The sequence below is a fragment of the Mustela erminea genome, chromosome 1 (assembly GCF_009829155.1).
Source record: "Mustela erminea isolate mMusErm1 chromosome 1, mMusErm1.Pri, whole genome shotgun sequence".
Lineage (NCBI taxonomy): Eukaryota > Metazoa > Chordata > Mammalia > Carnivora > Mustelidae > Mustela > Mustela erminea.
In genome coordinates, this window is record NC_045614.1 from 171,589,337 (window position 1) to 171,613,842 (window position 24,506).

The following is a 24,506-nucleotide window of genomic DNA, read 5'->3' on the forward strand; positions in this document are numbered from 1 at the left end:
CCATAAAAGCAGATTATTAGGTTCATCCAGGGTAAAGTTATCACCAGAAGAATATTTGGGGGGGGGGGGAAATGTGGCCTAAAGCTCTTTGGAGTGTGACAAGAATATTATTGCTGGGATGGGTATCTAATGCACCACAGAAGAGGATCCTAGTTTGGAGAAAAGTAAGAGCCCAAGAAGGTGGTCTTCCAATGATATCTAAGAAAGACTATAGTGGAAGTAGCTTAATATGCAAGGAGAATAAATTGAAGTTAGAGTCTGGGATTCTTGAATTAGTAATTCTAGAGGTTGAACAGATTTATTGATGGTATTTTTTTATGCTCAATTAGCCAATATATAGTACATCATTAGTTTTTGATGTAGTGTTCAACAATTCATTAGTTGCATATAACATCCACGGCTCATCACAGCATGTGCCCTCCTTAATACCTATCACCTGGTTATCCCATCTGTCCACCCCACTCCTTTCTGTAACCCTCAGTTTGTTTCCCAGAGTCCAGAGTCTCTGATGGTTTATCTTTCTCTCTCTGATTTCTTCCCATTCAGTTTCCCCTCCTTTCCTCTATGGTCCTCTGTGCTATTACTTATGTTCCATGTATGATTAAAACTATATTGATGGTAATTTTAATGCTGATTTGAGAATATTGTGAACAAAAAGCTCTGAGTTTGTAAAACCTAAATTCTGCAATGAGACTTTGACCTTTTGCATTATAATAGGGGCAATGATATTTGGATCTTGCCATACCACTAATTGTGAATTAGGCTGTTTTCTCCCACATGTCACATTTTATGCTCACTCTGGTAACTAGGCCTACTGTTACATCCAAATATTCCTCTCATGCTACCATTTCTCTTCTTTCTATGCCTTTAAATAGTGTTTGTTGTTGCCAACATCACCCCATTCTATAGTAAAATACCATTTCATAATATGTGAATTATAGCTGAGCCCCAGGAGGAACCATGCCTTCTTCATCTACAATTTGTTAGTGACACAAGTATCTTCTTTTTCTAAGATTGACTCTGTGATTCAAAATTGGAAATACAAGTGTGATGATGGGCAGTTGGTATGAGGTATATTCAATGGGTAGAGTGTTTCAGTGTTTGAAACAGGGTCCCCATCGTGGATTTACAAAAATTTCATCATTTCTCTCTTCAAATATTTCTTCCATTCTATTCTTTCTTCTTCTGAGTTTCTAATCACTTGCATGTTGAGCTGGTTCATATCATCCTTCTTGGATGCTCCACTTTTTAAAAATGACACTCTTTTTTGCTTCTCTATTAGCATGCTTTTCATTTCTGACATTTCAGTATGATTTATTCTTATCCTTTTCTGCTTTCTTCTGAAATTATCATCTGATCACACTTACTGTCCACCTTTTCCATTAGAATCTTAAGCATATTTGTCATGGTTATACTTTTCTGTCTGCTAATTCCAACATCGTGGATATTGAAGTCTGGGTCTGCAGATTGCTTTGTATCATGTCAGTGTTTTTTTTTTCCTTGTTTCTTTGTATATCTTATAATTTTATTGTTTTAAATTTAAAATCTTTTAGAACAATATAGACTAAGAAAAATAGGTTTTTAAAATTTTGAGTATAATTTACACACAATGCTTCAGTCTACAACATAATGACTCAGCATGTTTATATGTTATGCTCACTATAAGTATAGTTACCATCTGTTAATATACAATGCTTGAGGAAAATACATTTTATGTTGGAAAATTAGTATGCATTTTCTTTTGCTAGGCTCTTAGGTTGAACAACCATTTAATTAGTTGTGCTGAGCTTGTATTTTTGTGGTTGCCATGGTTATTCCAGTGTACCACAGTTTTCATATTCCTCTAGCCGCCCTTGTAAAATCAGAATTAATGTATGAGAGGGTATTTCTTAATGTCTTCCCTTTGAGCCTACCACTCAGGGAAGGTTTCTCCTCCTGTTTCTGATGTTTCCTTAGCATTAAAATGCTGTTCTTTGTTACTCAATTCTTGTTAGCTTGTTGCTAGGGGGCCCAATCGGGTTCTCTCTGTTCTGATGCAGACTCAGTCTTAGAAAAGTATACTTCCCTTGGTCTTAGGAGGGGCATCTTCTCAGTGGTCCTGCCTCACTTCCAGTGGACGTCTCTAATCGTCTGGACCTAGAAGGTATTTTTCTCCTTCTTCCAGGGATAAAGCATATTTTCCTGTTCCCTTCTACCAGCTCCAGTGGCTCTTCACCTATGCTGTAGGGCGTTAAGGTTGTCATGTTCCCTATGAGGTTAGGCTTGTGTTCCATAGGAAAGATAAGAGAGAAGGATCTGGGTGCTGTTTTATGACTTTCTTACAGCGGCTGTTGTTTCTCTGGTGCTTGCTCTACAAAAAGAGGCTTGCTTAGGACTCTCTTGCTGCTTATAATATTTCTTGTAAGCAACAATGAGATTCCTGAGGAAGAGCCAGCAAGTGGGTGCAAATGCTCATGTCTGTGGCTCCAGGGTTTTTATATTCTCATGATAGTCCACACTTGGCCTTTAGGAATTCCTTAAAATTTTCAAATGGGGCACCTGGGTGGCTTAGTCAATTAAACATCTGACTCTTGATTTCAGCTCCAGTCATGATCTCAGGGTCATGAGATCAAGCCCTGACTCTGGCTCTGCCCTCAGTATGGAGTCTGCTTGAGATTCTCTCTTTCTCCCCTTCGCCCCTCAAATAAAAAAATTAAAATCAAAGAAATTTTTTTCAATCAAATTCTTCTAACTAGTTTCAGTGACATCCAGTAGCATCTCTCTTGAGCTGCGCTTGTGTTTTTCTTAGATTTCAAACTTCCCTGCAACCTCAAGGTTTTGATTAGTTTAAGAAAACCTGAAAATTTGAAGATTGTTTGGGGTTCTTTTCTGGTTATTATAGGATAGGAGTGATTTTTTTTTTGTGATATGCTACATTCTAAGTGTAAATCAGAAATTAAGTATGCTAGGGACACCTGGGTGTCTCAGTTGATAAAGTGTCCAACTCTTGATTTCAGCTGAAGTCATGATCTCAGGGTTGTGAGACAGAGCACTGCATCAAACTCCATGCAGGATGTGGAACCTGCTTAATATTCTCTCTCCCTATCCCTTTGCTCCCTTGCTCCCTTACCCTCTCTTATAAAAAAATTGCTTTGAGACACCTGGGGCACCCCACTCAGCAGGGAGTTTGCTTGAGATTCTTTCCCACTGCCCATTCCCCTGCTAACATTCTTTCTCTCTAAAAATAAATAAATAAATCTTTAAAAAAATTCAGTGTGTTAGAGAAATTTTGTAACACTTTTATACTATAATCTTGTTTTAAAACTATAGGTATGCATGCTCCTTTCATTAGTTTTCTGATATAGTACATCAGAGGATATTTGTCCTATGACAGAATTACCCTGGATAAAAATATTGTATTGCTTGTCCTTCTGGTGAAGTTTATCCTCAAATTCCATTCTTTTTGATTGAGTGAAGCTACAAAGAAAATGCTTATTCCAAATGTTGCTTTGTCTCTTTCTCTCTCTATAATCTTGTCTTTGTCTTCTGTTTCATTTCTTAGACAATTTATTGTTTGTAGCACCAATCACATGTTTTCCTGTTTGGACTATTATTTGCAAGATATTCCACAAAAAATATTGTGCAGTTATGCTGATTTCTAGCACAGTCTCCGTGCACTATGAACTGAGCTATGAACAATGGGGCCCAGGATCACAGTGAAGGCTTGGTTCTCCCTTGGCAAGTAACTTAACAGTTTTGGGGTTTAGTTTCTTCTTATCTGATTTTCCTTTTTCTCACTGGCTGCTCCACAGTCTCTTTGGCTGATTCCTCCTCATCTCACCAATCTCTTAAACTGGAGTGTCTCAGGAGTGAGTCCTTGGATAAATTCTCTTTTCTATCTCTTCTCCCTCCCTTGGTGATTTCATAGCTGAATGTCTTTAAATATCATCTATATACTAACAAGTTCAAAATTTTTATTTCCAGCCCTGACCACACTGTCAACTTTAGACCGATTTATTTAAGTCCCAACTGAGTAAATATGCTTGACTTTCTCATAGACACCTAGGTTTTAGCCTGTCCAAAATTAAGCTCCTAAATGCCTTCTGTCCTAAAGTCTTTCTCAATTCCATTTAAGACAACTTCATGTTTTCACTTAGGTATAAAAAAACTGGAGACATTTGTAACTCCTTTTTTTTCCCCCTCATAAATCTCACATTTGGTTCATCAGCAAATACTTTTAGCTCTACGTTTGAAATTTATGAAGAATTTGTATGTCTCTATTTTTCTTTCTCAGATTTTCTCTCATCCAGATTTAAGCTACCATTGGATCTCCCATTCAGATTGCTGGAATAATGTTCTAACTAATCTCTCTGCTTTCACCTCTTAGAATATTCTCAACAAAACACTCATCCTTTTTAAATCGGAATCAAAGCTTATCATTCCTCTGTTGAAAAACCTCCAATAGCTTACTAGCTCAGAGTAAGCACTCAAATTCTCCCTAGAAGGGCCTATATATCTACTTCACTTATCTCTGCCTTCACCTTTTACTCTTTTCTGTCTGCTCATCTTCCTACAGCCACAATAGCCACACATGTCCCTTTCTCTGGGCCTTAACACTTAGAGTTCCTCAAGCTAGTAATGTTCTTCCCCCAGATTTCTGAATGACTTGCCACCTCCCTTACTTCAGGAAAGAAGAGGAAAAACTTCTAAAGGAAAAAATTCTTTGTCCTCTGAGATTGTTACTCTTCTCCACCTTAAAACATTCTATGTGCTTCCCTGCATTACTATCTTCCACAGCATTTATCACCATCTGCATTAGTCAGCATAGGCTAGGTGATGCCTCAACAACAAACATCCCCCAAATCTCAAGGGCTTTAAAATAATAAAACATACCTGTTGGTCAAGTACATAGCTACTGATTATGATCAGGGGCCTCTTTTCTTCGTAGTCTTTGAGGACCCAGGTTCCTTCTGGTTATTTGCTTCCCTATAGAAGGGGAAAAACAGATTTAGAGGTTAGAACACCAAGAGTCTAATATGTTGGCATGGATGTCCCTGTTGCCCACAAGCCCCTGGTGAGAATTAAGCACATGATTATGATTAATTTCAACAAAATGGAAACATACACTCCTTTCATGTGCCCAGAATAAGAAGGGAATTGGATCACCAAGAAACAGCAGTAGTATTTGTCCCATCATCTGACATACATATATCTTATTTATGATTTATCTCTTCTCACTAGAATGTAAGCTCAATGAAAACATGGCTTTTTGTTTGTTTTGTTCATGGCCATATTCTCAGCTCATAGAAGAGTTTTGGGCATATTCTAGATCCTTAATACATTTGTTGAATGAATGAATGAATGAATTATATAATGTTTAAAAATCTACCATATAGGTATGACAATAGATGCAAAAGATCCCATATGTGAAGTATTATCAACAGTATTACTTATTATTTTTGTATAATTCTAATTAGAAAACATTTGTGAAAAGGAGAGTATTGAGAAATTATGAAAATAATGGAGGATTCAAGCAGAAAAGTGTAACTTAAAATTTTATGAAGAAAGAAATAGATCAAGCATCTGACCAAATATGTTCCCCAGGAAGTTGATAAATATAATGGAAATCTAATATTATTTATAGGAAGGGTGGAGGTGAGGTCACACAGTGAACATGTTACAAAGGAGAACTGGATCATCACAGTCACTCATGATAGTAAAGTTTATCTTCATTTTTTAAAAAGTCCACTCATCATCTTCAAGGAAAGAGAGTCTCTAGGGCCAGTCCTTTGCCCCACCCTGCTCAGATGATGCCATTGTGACAGTTGTCTGACATGCAATGAGTGTACTTCTTGGCCTTTTTTCAGAGTTGGAGCCTTGTTTCTTTCTTGGGCTAAATCTGTTGTTTGCCTGGGCAGACAGCAAACTCTTTGAGCTAGAACTATGCAGCATGGATTCTCCACATCAAAACTGCCACCACTCTCTGCCTGATGACACCTGTTTATTGCTGCGGACTTATGGAGAAACTTTACTGAGTTTATAAAGGAGACATGTCCTGGTTTCCCTGCCCAGTCACTTGTCAGACAAGCTATACAATTCCATAAAAAATAAAACCAAAGTTTTTAAAAAATGGAAGGAATGACAAACACATTTATTTTACTTTTGCCCTGGGCTTTGTGGAAATGTGCCATTTCTGATAACATTGAGAGGTGCTGATAGGCATTTCCATGTTTGCTGTTGGGTCATGTGGATTTTTATGACAATTTATCTGGCACTTTAATTGGGGCCCAGAAGTGTGGAAGAATAGAGTTCACTGTGCCTTGAGCAGTAACACAGACAACTAATGTTTTTTGGCCCCCTAAACGGATTAAAATGTTCATACTAAGATTATTGCATGCAGGGTACCTGGGTGGCTCAGTCCATTAAGCAGCAGCCTTCAGCTCAGGTCATGATCCCAGGATCCTGAGCCCACATCCCTGCTCAGTGGGGAGTCTGCTTCTCCTGCTCCTTCTGCTGTTTCCTCCACTTGTGTTCTCTGGCTCTCTCTCTTTCTGTCAAATAAATAATCTTTAAAAAAAAAGATTATCTGGTACAGATTATTTACTAAGATTACATGTAATATAAAGGCTTGTGGATCTGTGGTTTTGTGTTGTCTCTTACTTCCTTGAAGAGAGCAGCTAAAACTTCTACCATAATTCCTTACCATAGCCAGTTTATTGCTACTTCATTTATTTCGTTGCATAATTCATATTTAAATTATAACAGTGAAGGACAGAGGAAAGGAAAAAAGAATGAAAAGAGGTTCCTAAGGAATGTCCATTCTAAAAATAAATATAACAGAGGGAATTTAGGAAGAACATGTAAATGAAAATGATACTTAAATTGATTCGAAGTGATTCCGTGACCAACAGCTAGCCAGTGAAATTCTATCCAAAGGGTAATTCCAACATTTCATGATTCCCAGCTCTCTTCAGCCTTTTTATAATTTTGCCAAAAAATCAGAGTTGTTGCCTTTTTGGCTTGAAGTTAATGCTTCCTGTTTGTATTGCTGGTTCCAAGGTTTGGTTAAATATGTCACAATAGAAAATAGCAATAAGTCTTTGAAATGACCCCCGCAATGTTTCTAAAAGGCAAATATCCCCTGGATATCTCAATACTGTGTTTGAGAGGAAACTCTTCTGATGAAAACCAGAAATGCAGTGCCTTGGATCACAGTTTCTGGGCCTTTTTTAGATGAACTAGAGTTTAGCAGTAAGAAAGATTCTCAGCTCATCCTAAAAACTAATCCACAGCCTGGCTCTGCTGTATCTGTCTAGTGTCATTGTGAGTGAGCAAGGGAATTGACACAGTTGCTTTAAAGCCCCTTCCAGTTCCAAGATTCCAAGGAACTGTGAACATCATACTTCTCTTTCAACCAAATTGGCCTATTTGTAACTATAGGCAGGGTTTGTAGTTTAATAAGGGTTTCTGTTTCTGTCATTTCCAACCTGAAATGCTCTTCTAGATTCTACTCTTCATTTGACTTTTATTTTTGAGGCTTGGTTGAAGTCCCCCCTTCCTCATGGACCTTTCCCTGGAGAGTAATCTCTATTTCCTGTAAATTCAATACATGGCAAATATTGCTTTGTACAGCAATAGTCTCTCCAACTGTCTGGTAATCTCCTCAAGGGCAAAAAAAAAGTAGTATTACTTTCTCTAAGATGTGTTTCTGAAAGTGTCTTCCTTCGTGCCTCAGAAAACTCTTTTCTTCCTTTGCAAATGTAACACTCTGGGCATAGCTTTTAACGTCCTTTAGTGTTAGCACTTAGAGATCAGTATCCCTCATTACTGAAAATCCTTCATTTCTGAAGTGCAAGATGGAAAATGTCTTACTCATCTTTGCATGCATACTATTCAGCTTGTGCCTGGGATGTTATTTTGTCAAAGTCGCTCTTCTTTCCCATTTATGATGATAGTTTTATTTAACTTCTATGCTGCGAGCATTCAGGAGTCGTCTACTGTTTCTGGTGCTAGTGGTAGAGGGGGGTGAAGGGGTAGCATAACAAAGCAGGATTGCATGATTATTCACCTGGAAATATTAGGAAGGATAGATGGGAGAGGTGGTGAGTTTGGTAATCACAAAAAATGGGTAATATTGGATGGTGTTTTCAGGCTAACTCTGAAAATCCTGATGAGGCCACCCTACGTGGGGGTCTGGGAGAACTATATTTGAAGAATGAGAAAAACGTGATGCGGGTGCCTGAGACTATGGCAGAAGAAGGGGAGTAGGGAAAGCAGAGAAGCAAATTAGTTTTTGAAGCTTCCAGCAGTTGGGTTTTGGTGTCCTCAATGACCATATCAGTAGTCCAGGAAGTCTGGAGGACTAAAACTGGGTGAGTATTCAGAAGTAGAGTAGCAGGGGCGCCTGGGTGGCTCAGTGGGTTAAGCCGCTGCCTTCGGCTCAGGTCATGATCTTAGGGTCCTGGGATTGAGTCCCGCATCGGGCTCTCTGCTCAGCGGGGAGCCTGCTTCCCTCTCTCTCTCTCTCTCTCTCTGCCAGCCTCTCTGCCTACCTGTGATCTCTCTCTGTCAAATAAATAAATAAAATCTTTAAAAAAAAAAAAAAAGAAGTAGAGTAGCAGATCTCAGAGTAAGCTAAGTTACATAGTAGTTAACGGTTGTCTTATTGAAGATTTGGGTGCAGAGGAGTTGTCTGAAGAAGCAAAATATTCAATCTAATGAATTGCCAAGTTATGAGGGTTAGAAAAGGAAGAAAAGTAAAGGAGAGAGATGGAGAAGTGGTAGAAAAATCAGATTGAGAATACCATTGTGTCACACAGTGAAACCAAGGTGGGTGCATGGGTGGTTATGGGTATGGGTGGCTGGGTGTGTGTACACTTGGATGCAAATGTGAAAGCACATGCATTGAGGAGGTCAAAGGTGTTAAATGTTATAGAGAAATTATGGAGAATGGTAACTTAAATGTCTGAAACAGGGAATTCTCCAATCTAATCTAATCCAAGTCTAATATATTAGGCTTGTCTCAAGACCTTTCTAGAATCACTGAAACCACTGAAATTGTTCTAATGCTACTGTGTGAAATAACAGATTTTTAGCTGCTCATAAATGAATAGTGGTTATCAAGGTAAATGGGAAGAGTTAATCCACCATTGCTCATTAGAGAGGACCGAGGTGCATCTCTTCATCTTTAATGGGGGTGGAATTTAGCATGCTTGGTTTAGCATCATGACCTCTGGCCATGCTGTCCCAACTTCATAAAACTGGGCATCAGGTGACCCTGGATGACTAGTACGAGATGCCTGGAATAGGACGGACACCACAGAACTTAAGCGAATATATTTTTTGATGTTTCAAACCCTTAAAAATAACTCCCCACTCAGAAGAAAGATTTCCATGTAGAAATGATATGAAATGGCATCAGATGTTTATGATCTTCTATTAGTTTTAAATTAGAAGGTAGATGGAAAGACTGTTTTAAACAAGAGGTTTTGGTAGCACAGGCCATATCCAGTGTCTTGGGGAACAGATTATCACAGACATCAGCATATAAACACACCACTTTAATTTTTATCGGTTTGACAGTCTCTTCCTCCTGTTTTCTGGACAAGACTTCTTGACATTCAAGACTCGACTCACTTGTCATTTTTCCTATAATGCCATTCTTGACCCTTCCCTTTCTAATCAGTCAGCATTCCTCTGAATTATCTCAGCTTGAGGCTTGTTCCTCTATGTAGAATTTATTGAGTGTATTGAGTGTATTGAGTAATTGAGTGTGAATAATAACTCTTGCAAGTTCATATCCTCCACTATAATGCATTTTCTTTGAGGAGGCTCATTTATATATTAGCAATGATTCCTATCAAGCACAATATTACTCATTTAAGAAATGTATTGTATGTGTTTGTTCATTCAAAAAAATGTTTATTAACTATTCTCTCTGTGCCAGTGACCATGTCCTTGTGTAGTTTAGAATCACATGTAAGTTATGTCTTTATTTACAGAATGAATATTTGGTTGAAATGCAAAGAACTTCAAAAATCCAAAGTAGAGCCAAATTGAAAGGAAAACAAGAATCAGGTCACATCAGTAACAACTATCACTGAGTTGCACAGTCGTACTTGTTTTCTTAAAGAATTTTCACTAATCTTTCCAACAACTCTGAGACAGTAGCTGTGTAGGATTAGTACTATTTTATAGGGAAGAATGTGGCATTCAGCCGTTAACTATTTAAATAACTAGGGCAATTGTGGGTTTAACTTGGGACTTGAACAAAGGTATTCCGACTCCAAACCCTCTGTCTTCCCACTAACAGTCCTCTCTTCCTAAAATACCACTCTTCATAGGAGGAGACAGAGAATCTCAGGGACATAAAAATATCATCATCCCCATAGCCTGAAAATGTTAGCAGTAATCTCACAAACAATACAATAAGTTTATCTAATTGTCAATGGATTAAATATGACAGATCTCAAATGTGATTAGAAACAAATAGGCGCAAACTAGTTATACAAACTTTATAAGATCAAGTCCTCATCTCTAAAATGAGTAACAAATTTTGCCAAAATAAAGCTAATTGTGAAATTATTGAAATAATAAATTCTACTAACTCACAGAGCTGAAATGGCATGTTTATCTATTATCAAAGGAAGATTCCTATAAATAATTAAAAGTAATGTGGTCGGTAAAAAGGAGTATACAGAAGTATATTTATGTTAAGGAAAGTGCAGGTTATAAAACATCACTCAAAATATAATCTTATCTTTGTAAGTTGTCATATTTGTCATACCCAGGGAAAACGTATCTGGAAGGAGATACTAAAAATCTTTACCGAAGTCATCACTGTGTATTGGATAATGGGTAGTTTTTAAAACAAATTTTAAAATTTTTAAAAACAAAAGTTTTTAAAACAAATTTTATCTCTTTTGCAACTCTTTAATTTTGTTAACTAGAATAAATGTGTATCATCTGTATAATTTTTAAATTAAAAATCCATGCAGGGATTATTACTGGGGTAGGTGGGAAGGAGATGAAAATATGACAGGCAGCAGAATAGGAAATGTGCTACCAGCCTGGGATAGAGTGCAATAAAGGAATAATTTGGGAAACACAGAATTATAGTAAGTTGTAATTCTTCTCAGGCATACTTCTCGGGCTGTTCCTGCCAACAGAGTCAATTAGAGCCATTTGCTTTGTTTTCATTTAGCTTTTGGCTAAAGAATAGAATTAATAACAATTGCCTTTTTTGTTTGCTTTTTTAAGAGACGTAATCTTTTATTTCCTTGTCTCACAAATAAATCTGGCTGAGTTGGTCACAATAACAAATGATTTTAATAACATATCTGATGTTTGCGGGAGGGACCTGTATTAATGGCAGTCCAGTTAAACTGTAATCTATGTGTAAAATATCTTTGATTTCTTTCATTAAAAAATAGCATATTTTTTCCTACTTAAAACAAATTTTGCTCCGAGCATTTTACTTGAGTTGCTTGTTGCTAAGGGCATGTGAGACAAGATTTCTACCATGTGGATGTATTTTAGAAGTGTCTAAGATTTAAATTTTGTATTATTATTCATTCCTCAAACTGGGTATGTGCTTGTGTGTGTGTAGCTTAGTGGAGGAAAATACTTTAGAATTGCTTTTAAAACAATGACAGATCTTTTAATGTGGCCTATAGGGACCTCTTTTGTCCTTTGAATTGTCACTGTGTGCCTCTTGTCCTAATACACCCCAGCTGCGCTGACCTTCTTTAGTATCTCTAAAGGCACCAGTTACTGTTTCTGCCCTCTGTCCTCACCCCAGATGTACATGGAAACTTCGACTAACTTCTAGCCACCCTTTACCTATATCACTTCCTCGAGTCGTAGGAGTTGGGGATCTCTAGAAGGGCTGGGCACCTCTGCAGTGCAACACTAGTATCCCTTTTGTCTATTTCCTGGTACCAATAAGCTACCTTGTCAGGTATTTTTTTCTTTTTTATCAGCTTCAGAGCTGCTGTTACCTCACAGTTTACTATCTGAACTTCAACTTACTTTGGTTCTTGATTCTGTCTCCTGGCCTCTTTTCCTCTACTTAAAACCAAATGGATTCACCCCATGCTAGGAAATGGTGTAACCAGTGGGAATTGACCTATTCCCATTTTCAGTGTCTACAGGACAATCTCCTGTGCATAGTACTTGCAATACTCAAAGGACAATCTCACTTCTTCATCTCCCAGTTTAGAATTTGGAATGGAGTGGGAGCAATTCATCACATCTCTGAAGCTCTAAATGAAGGAAAAAGAAAAAAAAAAAGTCACATAAAAAAGAGTTATGAGGAAGACTTTCTTTTTATTTCTACAATTTTAGGTCAAGATTTTACCCCAAATAGTGCATTCGGTTAAATTTTATTAACATTTGATAAATATTACGGAATCCTATTTTAAGTGCCTAGACTTGAACTTGAATCCCATCCACCATGCAGGCTGGGATATTTTAATAATGTCAGACTGGAAGGCCATGATTTCAAGGCAAGTTGGTTTGCTTTTTCTCACCTAGAAAATGCTACATGAATCACAATCTACCAGAAGAATTAACAATAAGGCATATTTTATTAATACTGAAAAACATTTTAGAAATTCAAAATGTTTTAGTTCTGTACAAATTTTAATTCATTGGACAAGAGACAATGACAAATATTATCAAAATAATAATACATCCCCAGTTACCATAGTTTGTACTATATAGGTTCTTCTGATTATGTAGATAAATAGCTAAGTCATTTGGTTCACAAGGCCAGCGTTGATAACTAATTTCACTTTAATTTTAGGTATAAATAGGAATAAAGTCAGTCTCTCCAAAATTGGTTAATTCTCTGTTTGACAAATATTTGCATAATTGGTATTGGCTAAGAAATTCTTAAAGTGGAAATGTCTAGAGACAGAAGACAACTTGGTAATTTATCCTGTATCGTAGTCATTGCTATGAATGTCAGTAACTATCTTACTATTTTGCAAAAAAGCTCATGTTTTGCATTTGGGATAAATTAAAGTTGCTATATTTTAAATAATTATTGTAACAAGTTAAGTGGTCTCATTTCATTAATGACCACAGACAGAAATCTCAGAGTTTATTGATTTTATTATAGAAAATATTATGTAACATATATTTAGTGATAGTGAAAAACAATATAGCTCATTTTCTGAATGTTCACAACTTGGTGTTGGCCTCAGGCAAGAGTAATATTTATAATCTTAAAATATTACAAAAATGGAAAATTTTGCCAATTTATTAAAAATTTAAACATAAAGTTACCATACTACCCAGCTATATTACACCTAGGTATTTATCCAAGATAAATGAAAACATATGTCCATGCAAATACTTGTAGCATTATTCATAATAGCAGCATTATTCATAATAACCCAAAACTGGAAATAATCCAATTATTCATCAACTGAGGAAATGGATAAACAAAATGTGACCCACAAAATGAAATGTTATCGAGCAATCAAAAGGAATGAACTAATGATACACCATGGCTGAATGAATCTTATAAACACCGTACCACCTGATAAAAGCCAGACACAAAGACTGTATTTTGTATAAATCCATTTATATTAAATTATAAGAAAAGCAGAAAGCAGACCAGTGGTTGCTTGGAGCTAAGAGTGGGAGTTAAGGGTATGCCTGTTGACTACAGATGGATACAGGAGAAAGTTTTAGAGTGATGGGAATGTTCCCCAATTGGATTGTGGTAGACTTAATAAATTCTAAAATTTTCCAAAAATTACTGAATTTTTAGAAAATTATTTACAATAGGTGAATATTATGGGGCATGATTATATATACTTCACAAACTGTTAATAATATTTGTGACAGTCACATACATTCTTTCTATATGTCTTTGAAACTATTTTCTTTTTCATATTTGTTAAAGTTGGGGAGCTATATAAAAAATAAATATTATCTGGAAATTATTAGCATAGTGTTTCTATAAACAAATGCATTTTCTGTTTTGTTTTCTGCATTTTAATAGGAAGATATTATTTTGTCTGGATGAAGTATTAGAGATGACCTTGAACATAAGATTGAAAATGGATTTGGGATTCTCTAATTAATTAGAGAATTAATTAGATTAATTAATTAACAACCCAGGTCAAACACAGTGAAAGGCAAAGTTGATGTCAGAACCCCTCTATTAGAATGGAATGACTTACTTTGGGGTCATTAGGAAGTGGCTCTTCCCAGAGACTCATAAGTCTCATGACCCACCCTCCCGTGTTCATGAAGCTACCTGATCAAACTGTCCTGATGGTTTAGCCATTGTCTTCTAGTATATGAAGGATTTTGAAACTGTGAAATCTCAAAATAAGCAGCTGTATATCATCAGCATTGGGTATTTATTAACTGAACAAACTAAAATTCATGAAGATTTCAAACGTCTAAACAATGATGGCAAATGAAACCGTTTATTCTAGCTACATCTCTTGTTTTTATTTACAAGACTTTGCAGTAAAAGCAAGATTTATTTAAGAAAGTTTTATTAGTGCTTAGACAGTTTTTTATGAGACAGGAAACTTCATTTTTATCAAGAGTATTTCTGATTTACTCCGTGAGACAATGTTTTCACAATGAAAATGTGATCTTGTATGTGGAGGATTTCCTACAGTGCGGGTGGAAGTTGTACATTTTCCGCTTTGTCCTATAAAGTAGTACTTTGATTAAACTTGATTTCTACTTAGTGGAATTTAATGTATGTTAGTACTGAAGTTATTGAGAGTAAGAAAAAAAAAAAAAAAACGGAGTATCGGTCCTTTTGGAAAATTGACCAGTAGAGGGAAAATAATACAAATGACCGTTTTTCTATTTTTTTGGTACTAGATCATTTTGAGATTGTTAGGACAAGCAATTTTTTAAATGGCACATGTTTAAACTCAACCACTTTTGTATCAGTGAATAATACTCTTAGACATAGGAAAGTCAATATTACACTTTGTTGTCAAAAGGTGACTGGTGGGAGCACCTCAGTGGCTCAGACATTAACCGTCTGCCTTTGGCTCAGGTCATGATCACAGGGTCCTGGGATCAAGGCCCACGTCAGGCTCCCTGCTCAGTGGGAAGCCTGCTTCTCCCTCTCCCACTCCCCCTGCTTGTATTCCCTCTCTCACTATCTCTTTCTATGTCAAATTAATAAATAAAATCTTGAAAAAAAATAAAAAAGGTGCCTGGCATTTCATTAGCTGGGAGTGAGAGGGAAAGATATCCAAGATACTGTGTATCAGTAACTAGTATTCAGCATTCTGGTGAAGATGAAATCATTATATAGTTTTATCTGCATTTACTGTTAATAATTTAAGTCTTAAAAATTAAGCAGCTATTATAAATAATAGAGTATAGTTTTATCTTTCTGGCAAATAGTATAAGGTAAATAAATATCTGGAAAAATATATATATATAATTTTCCTTTGTTCTCAGTGAAAATTTTATTACAGTATAATCAACATTTTAAAAACAGTAAATCCAGAGAAGTTGATACTCTGAAGACACAGGAATATTTAAAAATGTTGACTTTAATAATTATCTGAATAGTGCTCAGTGAAAATAACAGCAAAACCACTACTGATGCGTGCAATAAAACTTACAAATCTCCAAAACATTATGATGCAAGAAGTCACTTGAATTAAGTGCAAGAAGCCTTACCTAAGAGTACATATCATAGGATTCCATCTCACTGAAGTTTATAAGTAAAATTAATCTATGGCTTTGTAAAAATCAAAACAAAAGTTGTTTTGTTCTGGGGTGGAAGCATGGGGTGGAAATAGACCAGTAGAGGAATAAGGAGACTTTCTAGGTGAAGGTAATATTCTAAATCTTGTCTAGGTTTGGGTTGCATAAATATATGGCAGGTGGAAAAATCAGCCATGTAGAGTTAAGATTTATGTATTTTCTTGTATATAAATTTTGTCTCAAAAAATGTACTGAATTCTAGTTAATGATATACCTGCTGAATTTGAGGAGTGAAGAATACTGAAATATAATTTATTTTGAAATCCATTTAAAAATAAGATGGATTGATGGATGGATAGAGAGGTAGATAAATATGATGAAAGAGATAGATTAAGATTTACATCATTGTCTCTGGACGGTGGCTCTATGGATGTGTATTGCATGATTCTTGCAACATTTCTCTGTTTGAAATTTTTTTTTAAGTTTTTTTTTTTTATTCATTTGACAGACAGAGATTACAAGTAGGCAGAGAGGCAGGTAGAGAGAGAGGGGGAAGCAGGTTTCCCACTGAGCAGAAAGCCCGATGTGGGGCTCGATCCCAGGATCCTGGGATCATGACCTGAGCTGAAGGCAGAGTCTTTAACCCACTGAGCCACCCAGGTGCCCCTAAATTTTTATAATGTTAGCTCATCGTACTTCTAAATCTTTAAATAGATTGGTCAAACACATATAAAGCCCTATAACTGATGTTAGAAGCCAGAGAAATTTTCCAAATATTATTAAATATTTTACCTTACAAGTCTCCAGAATTTATAATTCTAGAAAACTCTAATAGTTTGTTCACAGATCAAAAAATATGTATAATTCTCATGGTAGGAAATTTAATAGCTTGGCAGCTGAGGTCTTTTTTTTCTCTGATACTGTGTATCTGTAAATCTCTTTCAAAAGAAACTGGGCCCATGAATTTTATTTATTTTCAAAGAGTTATGGTTCCCAAATCTGAGTATGTGTCGGAATTACCCAATTTGCTAAAATACAGATTTCTACCTCCATCCCAAAGTTTCTGATTCAAGAAGTCTGGAGTGGAGTCTGAGAATGTATACTTCTAGCAAGTTCCCAGTTGATGCAGATGCGCTAATGGGGGGGGGTGGTGGAGGGGGTTCTTTGAAGAATCCTGGTCTGGAACCTACTCTTCCTTCCATCCAGAATACCAATTGTTATCACTCCTTACTTTACATAGCAAGAGAATTAAGCAGATCAACTCCAGAGATTTCATGAAAGATCAGAAAAGAGCAAAAAAGAAGAGAAATGAGTTTTATTAAGTCTTTTAGCATGTTTGATTTCTTTTTATTTTATATGTATTAAAAATAATAAGAATATATGAATTATCTAAAGTGGTAGGTGAAGTATTATAAAGTAGACTTTGAGATCTACTTCCCTACTTGCATTTGGCATATTTTCATGTAACGAAAACAATTCTTGTCACTAGTTTAACAAAGCTAAGGGGACACTTTCCTTGTACATCCTTTATCCCTCTTCCATCAGATTTAGAGTTCCTCTGTTGTAGCCACATGGTAATAATTGTAGGAATGATGTTGCACTGAAATCATTGACTTACCCATCTGCCTAACTTACTAGACTGCTTAATCTTTGTGCTGTGACAGTCATATATGAATTGGTATCACTAATGCCTAGTGCCTGGTAGTGAAGGAATAAAGTGAAAAGCAGATGAATGGATATACATCCTTCCCAAGGCAAATGCAGAATTTATTTAGATTTTGTTGAAGTTAACCACGCCACTGCCTCCCTTTCCTTATAGCAACTATGTGATTATTTGTTGCATATGGTTGCCCCCCACCCTCAACATGCTCTAGAGTTTAAAGAGTAATTTTAGGATAATTAGATAGATGGTGTGTATGCAAGTGACAAGAGCGTATATCTCAGGATGAGATTTTTCCCTAAGAGTGAAAGGCTGTTGATTTAGAAGGTAGTCTATGAAAAGTAATTTTCCTGCTTGGCTGTTGGTTGGGTTACAAGGTAGGTAATGAAGTTATTGCTCCTTTGGTAAAATTATTAGTCCTGCCAAGTGGCGCTGAAATGTCAACGTTGGCAGGTTCAGTCTGTCTCATTCAGTCATCCAAAGTCACCAGACGGTAAAGTATTGGCCTGAGGAATCAGGGCACTGGGAATTCTGACCAAGGTGGAAACTGTGGTTGTTTTAGCTGAAATGGAACTCACTTATACAAGCAGCTAGGAAAACAGAAATAAAGTGCTCTTAGGAAGAAAACATTTTCCCTCTCAGATTTCTAGCAAAATGTCATTTTTTCTAAATTCAATAGTAAACATTCTCCAGGTATTTGGTGACCATAATACCCTAATAAAGTTAACTAGTCAACACCTGGGAGTTATGGCTCAATGGCAATTGTTTGGGTGTGGCTTTATAAAGGGAGCTCTTCCGGTGAACCAGGACTTTTTATTTCCTAAACTCTGAAAGTACATGTTACATGCAGGAACATGTCTTCCAATAGCAAACTCGCCACAAGGCACTGGAGAGAGAACACGCTACTCTGCTTGCACTAGAGCAGAGATCACGAATCTTTGTAGGTTGAGCTTTGGGCTCACATCAAGTGTGTATGTGTCTAGTTCAGAGTTTTTTTTAAAGGCCCCCATTCCCACCCTCCGGCAGCTGTTCATGTGCCTTATGGGACTTCTACCCAGTTTTTTCTGTGCTTTTTAAAAAATGACATTTTTTTTCTGTAGTTTTATAAAAGTCTCATTTTATATATATCTAAACTATTTTCATCAGGATCTTCCCCTTGTGCTTTTAGACTTGAGTTAATAAAACACAAGTAGGGATGCCTGCTGTTCATCTCTAAAGCTGGGTGTTACTAACTCACCATCTCCTGAATGCCCCAAATCTCTTTTAATCTGTTGTTCTTATTTAGATTTCTGATTCATCTCCTGAATTGTATATATTGAAGGATGCAATTTCATTTGTACATTATAAACCACAATGTCCAAAATGTTTGTGACTGAGCTCCTAGCCTCTTTACATAAGGCATCCTTGCCACGCATATCCCTTATTACCGGTGTCAGCAGAATCAGAGGGCAGGGAAGATATAAATCAAAGGCCTGAGGTAAGAAGGTTGGGCAGGAGCAGTCTGAGGCCTATAGGAAGAATTCAGAGAATTTCAAGACAGTTACCCTTATCAAATCACCCATTTTTGTAAGTAGCAACTATTTCTGCATGGTCTTTGCAAGCGTGGTTAATGTATAGGGCCATAAATAGAAGATGGTTTGAATGATGCCATTTAGAGTTCTGCAATGCACGACTCAAGCAACTGTCAGTGGCATCCCTATTTCTGGAAGATGTGTTGTAGAACTGCCACGTGTTTACTGCACACTAGCTCATGACCTGAGCCGAAGGCAGAGGCTTACTTAACCCACTGAGCCACCCAGGTGCCCCTTAAAAGGACTTTATAGGAATTATTTTGTGAGTACATTTAACTATATTTCTGCATATACACAACCAGGACAAGGCAAATTTAATGCCTTCTACCTATCTTGTCTGGCATGCCATCATGTCACTGCAGAAAGGGTCATGCCTTTCTTTATCTTCATAACCACTTTACACAGACTCTCTTCTTATGGAAAGCTGTACAAGCATCTTGCTATTACAGCACTAGTGGAAGTAGTTTTTATAATGTCTAATTGTACTTAATTGATGGAAACATTTAATCTTTATTCTCCTTAAAATATTTAAAACTGTCATCCTTTTTTGCTATGGGAAGTTTCCACTCATATCACTGGCTTTCAGTTTGTTACTGTTTTTGGTAAGAAAATCCATGCTATAGACTACAGATAACACGTTTCTATTCAAAGATCAGAAACAACTGAAGGTTCTTGTATAATTGACTTTGGCCACTCCCTTCATACTGTGGTTGCCACAGGAAAATTAATGAGACTCCATATGGATATTTTTCCCCTTCAACACATTTCCTTGGATCATAGTACCAGGAAAGGGAGTCCTTTGAGTACCACGCCTGTTATACGATCTCTTTTTGGCTCTCTAAGAATTAAAGCATATGTTAAATTATTGTCAAGTCTTATGTTAAAATTATGTTTTGTATAACTTAACATTACAGTTTAATTAAATATAATTTATGCCATCAAATACGGCTTTTGGAAATTTTTGAATGCATTGTCAGACAGTGACTTCTCTGCTTAATATGTAAACTGAAGATATGACCATAAAGACATTGGAATGTTTTCCACCTGCAATCCATTATGTAAGAAGAATATGTAATATATTTGAAACTTTGAGACTTGTCAGTTCTAGGAAGATAATCATGGCTAAAAAGGACTGCTGATTTTATATATGTACCATTTGCTGAATGTAAATAATAATATTAGGCACCATTAAAACTATTTCACTAGTTGCTATAATGACAAGAGGATTGAATGACCTTCAATCAGAGGAAAGTCTTTCATCTCTGAGAAAGGCTTGCTACTTTATGATGAGAAAGGTCCTGCCCATGCTACAGTGACATGATATCATGCCAGACAAGAGATTCACCCATGGTGAATTACATAAGTAATTTGTTCTGTTTTGTTGCTGAGTCCTATCCCATTGTATGGGTAAGCCATAATGTGTTTATCCCTTTAACTACTGATGGACATTTGGGCTAGGTGCAGTTCAGTGGTGCTTTGAATATCTGCATACAAGGCTTAGCATAGCATTATTTTTCATGTTTTCTCAAAAATACCTAAGAATAAAACTGATAGGTTATTTGGTAGTTGTCCAACAGTTTTCACAAATGGTTATACCACTTAACATTCACATTAAAAATGTATGAGGACTCCAGTTATTTCAAATCCTGCCTAACACTTGTTATGGACAGCCTTTTAATTATCCATTCTTGGGTGTGTGGTATCTTACTGTAATTTTAACTTGCATTTCCCTGAAGACTACTGATGTTGAGTAGGAGTTGGCAAACTGTGACCCGGTAGCCAACTGCCAATTTTTACAAGTACAGTTGACCCTTGAGCAATATGGGTTTGAACTACACTTGGTCCACTACACACAGTATTTTTTATATATAAATACAGTACTATATATGTATTTTCTCTTCCTTATGATTTTCTTAACATTTTCTTTTCTCTAACTTTATTGTAAGAATACAAATATAGAATACATACCACATACAAAATATGTGTTAATTGACTGTTTATGTTATCAGTAAAGCTTCTAGTTAATAGTAGGCTATTCGTAGTTAAATTTTGGGGAGTCAAAACTATATGCAGATTTTTGTCTGTGTGGTGGGTTAGTGTCCCTAATCTCCATATTGTTCAAGGGTCAACTATACAATTTTATTAAAACACAGACATGTCATTTTAATGCTACAGGGCTTGTATTTATTTTTAAAAATTAAAAGAAAATTAATTCTAATTGGATTTTGAAAGACTTTTTCTTTTCTTTTGTTATTTCACAACAGCCCCTTGAACTATTTAGAGATACCCTGGGATGTCGGAAAAAGAGGATTAGAAATAACTATCCTAGATCCAAGGTTCTACTTGATCAATGTGCAATTTATTTTTCAGCCATAATGGTGGTGGTTTCCTGAAATTTTCACATTCTTTATTTAGTCTCACTCTTGATTGGTGTAGGCTTTATTTCTCATAAGATACAGTAAAATATTTTTCTAGTATTCTTATTACTCTGTACTCTGGGGCTTTTCTGGACAATATATCTGCCATTTTACCTATAAATGTTTTCCTAGTTAAGCTTATATCATATTATATTATTTTTCTATTAACTCTACCTAGGTCATTCACCAGAGGTTTTCATACTAACATTGAAAGGTAACTGTCATCACATGAATAGTGTTCTAAACCATTAAACTGGAATTACTCAGAATGAAGAGTAACTTATCCAAGATTAAAAATTATTATAGGATGCATGGAGATATACCCTAAAATATCAGGAGAAATTGTCTAGTAGCATAAAATTGAATACTAATCCAAACATTTATTTGAAGGAATGCTTGACAAACTTAATCAGATTGAAAGGGCAGAAATTGCTTTACCTTTTTGCTGAGCACCAAAAAGACCAGTGGTATAATTACTGAGTAGGTGAAGGGGTGTAGAGAAGACAGACAGAAGATAGAGGGAATCTATATTGGGTGACAATGTGAGCATAGGTGAAAGTGCATTGCCGAATGTGAGAAGATTATACTGGCCAAAAAGAAATAAGATATGTTGAGAAGTAATAAAGGAAGAAGTAATGTGTCAGGAAAATGAAGGGGCTTGAATTTCCAGCTTCAAAAAAGCAACTGGGATGATAGTCTCAAAATATTAAGTTTGTGATGCTGCTTTAAGGTAAGATTTGTTTGTGTGAACCTCTCTCTCTTTTTGAGGACTTTTAAAAGTTTAGCTCCAGAGAGTAGTGTGAATTGGAATTTTGGAGAAAGTGGGTAGTTAAATGCCAATTCACTCAAAAAGTTACATGATGTTGACGTATTTGCTGACATAAATCATTAGTGAAAAGGACAAAGATTAGAGTCATGAAAATTCCCATGTGGAGGAAATGAGAACACTTCCACTTTTGTTGGTCAGTAATTCTGTTTACAACCTTCCTTTTCCTCACTTGGTGCTGCCATCCTTTCCACTTTCCAAGTGGAAGAGTAATGTGGTAGATCAGGCCAAATCCTATGAGCAAAGGTCTAAAGTGATGATGCTGTGACTCTTGGCTCTTAGTCAAACATGAGTGCAGCCTAAGTGCACTAATATTCCTTATTCTCTGCTTCCCAACAAGGGGTGGGTAACAGACCAGCTGTGTTTTAATTTACTGTGGGACCTAACAATCTTCTAAAGTAGTGTAGTGACCCTAGAGTCACTACACTAGTGCCTAGTGACTCTAGGCACATAACTAAGGAGGGAAAAATTGGCTTGGACAAAATCTATATTATAGCTGAAGAATAAATCCTCTCTTCAAAATCTAATGAAATTAGGACAAAACATTAGCAGTTAGCATCATTTGAGCATTATGGTTTCAAGGTTGGCCTCTCCTTACTCTATTGGGTAATGATGACATTCTCAATAAAAATAGAGCAGGAAGTGCAGTTGGTGCGAACTGAGATCCACTTTTGATCTTGCACTTAACTTGCAGAGTGACAGAGAACAAAGGGCCCTCAGTTTCATTATACTATGAAAGATTTGCACTGGGTGAGCTAAACTAGATGAATCTTCCTTACATTCGGATAAAACACCCAGTATCTCTGGGTTTCAATTTTGCCAGAAATGTGGGAATAACACTTTGAGAATCTTGAAGTTTATGAAAATTTAATCAAATACTTGGAAGTATAAAGAACTATGTACATACCCGGAAATAGTAGTACTGGCTGCTGAGGTAAGACAGTAGTTTCCAAAACTTGGTATCCAAGAAGGGGCTAGCTCTATTTTTTCAAAGGCCTATTGGAATCCTTTATGTAGCTATATTGAGGCAGACGAGGCTAATTTTGACTGGAATAGTATAAATTTAGTGTAATGACTTTGGGAAGCCATGCTGTTCAGAGGTACTAACTGGTATTAATGAAGTATAAATCTTATTAATGTAATCGATATAAATAAAATGAAACATGAGAAATCAAATGTGGATTACTAAATTAATAAATGCAATCTTTCTAATGGGAAAAATGTTCTAAAAATATTAAATCTCTGTAGAATAAAGAAAGAAAATAATTGAGGTCTATAATTTGTATCTAAAACTCTGGGGCCAGACATGTTTCAGAATTCAGAAAATCCTTGGATTTTAGAAATGTACTGGGTTGTCTGGACCTCTTCAGTGGGGGCTTGGCCAGCACCCCTTAATTAAACATGTTAATATTCCTACAATTAAATATGTGAATAGTTACACGTATTATTCAGTGAGATTTGAGAAAGACTTGGTGGCCTCATATGGTTCAGATTGGGTTTTCTTACCAAATTAGTTAAATACGAATTTACAAAAAAATCTTACAAAGCTGTTTTGGATTTCTGTCTGTGGCTTAATTAAGTATCCAATTATTGAGCAATTACTATGTGCCAGCTTCAAGATAGTGCCATTTGCACTAATCTTTGTAAACAACCCATCAAAGTGGACCAGTATTCATAATTTACAAATCAAGAAATTCAGGGCCAAGTATGTCCAGTGAGTAGCCAGAGGCGCCACTGGTAATTAAGTTGGAGAGCTGGTATTTGAACTCTGCTCCTTCTGGTCCCAAAGACAAAAGACAATGTTGTTTACTCACTGCTTGGTCAAGACTTCTGGTTAGTGTGATAATCTGTCCTTGTTGCCTACATAGTTTAAAAAAAAAAAAAAAGAGCCTTGGAAATTTAATTAAGTTTTCTTTCCTCATTCTGCACAATCTCTCTGGGGAAGTTCATCCAATGATTGTTAAGAAACTGATGACATCCAGATGGATCGGTGTTCTGTTACTGAGCATCACACTTGATTATTCAACCTCCTGGGGATCATTTCCGTGTAGTTGTCTCATTGACCCTGTGGGCACCAAAAGAGACCTAAAGCTCTTTCTCTTCCCTTTATCTTCTCTCAGAACTCCCTAATCTCCTTAAACTGACCCCCTCCACCTGTGTCCCTTTGTTTCCATCTCTATGTAAATCACTCTCTTGGGGGATACAGCTGGAGGGCAGCACTGGTGAGGCTGGGGGGTTTCAAAGTGCAGTAGTTAAATTTATTGATATGAAATTTCAGATCCGGGGCGCCTGGGTGGCTCAGTGGGTTAGGCCGCTGCCTTCGGCTCAGGTCATGATCTCAGGGTCCT

The 24,506-nt window shown here is 36.4% G+C and overlaps 1 protein-coding gene across 36 annotated transcripts in view; it reads left to right on the top strand.

The window, feature by feature from the left end:
- The window catches only part of ABI3BP (ABI family member 3 binding protein), a 256,296-nt gene that overhangs the window by 39,084 nt on the left and 192,706 nt on the right, over positions 1–24,506 (top strand). The window lies entirely within an intron of this gene.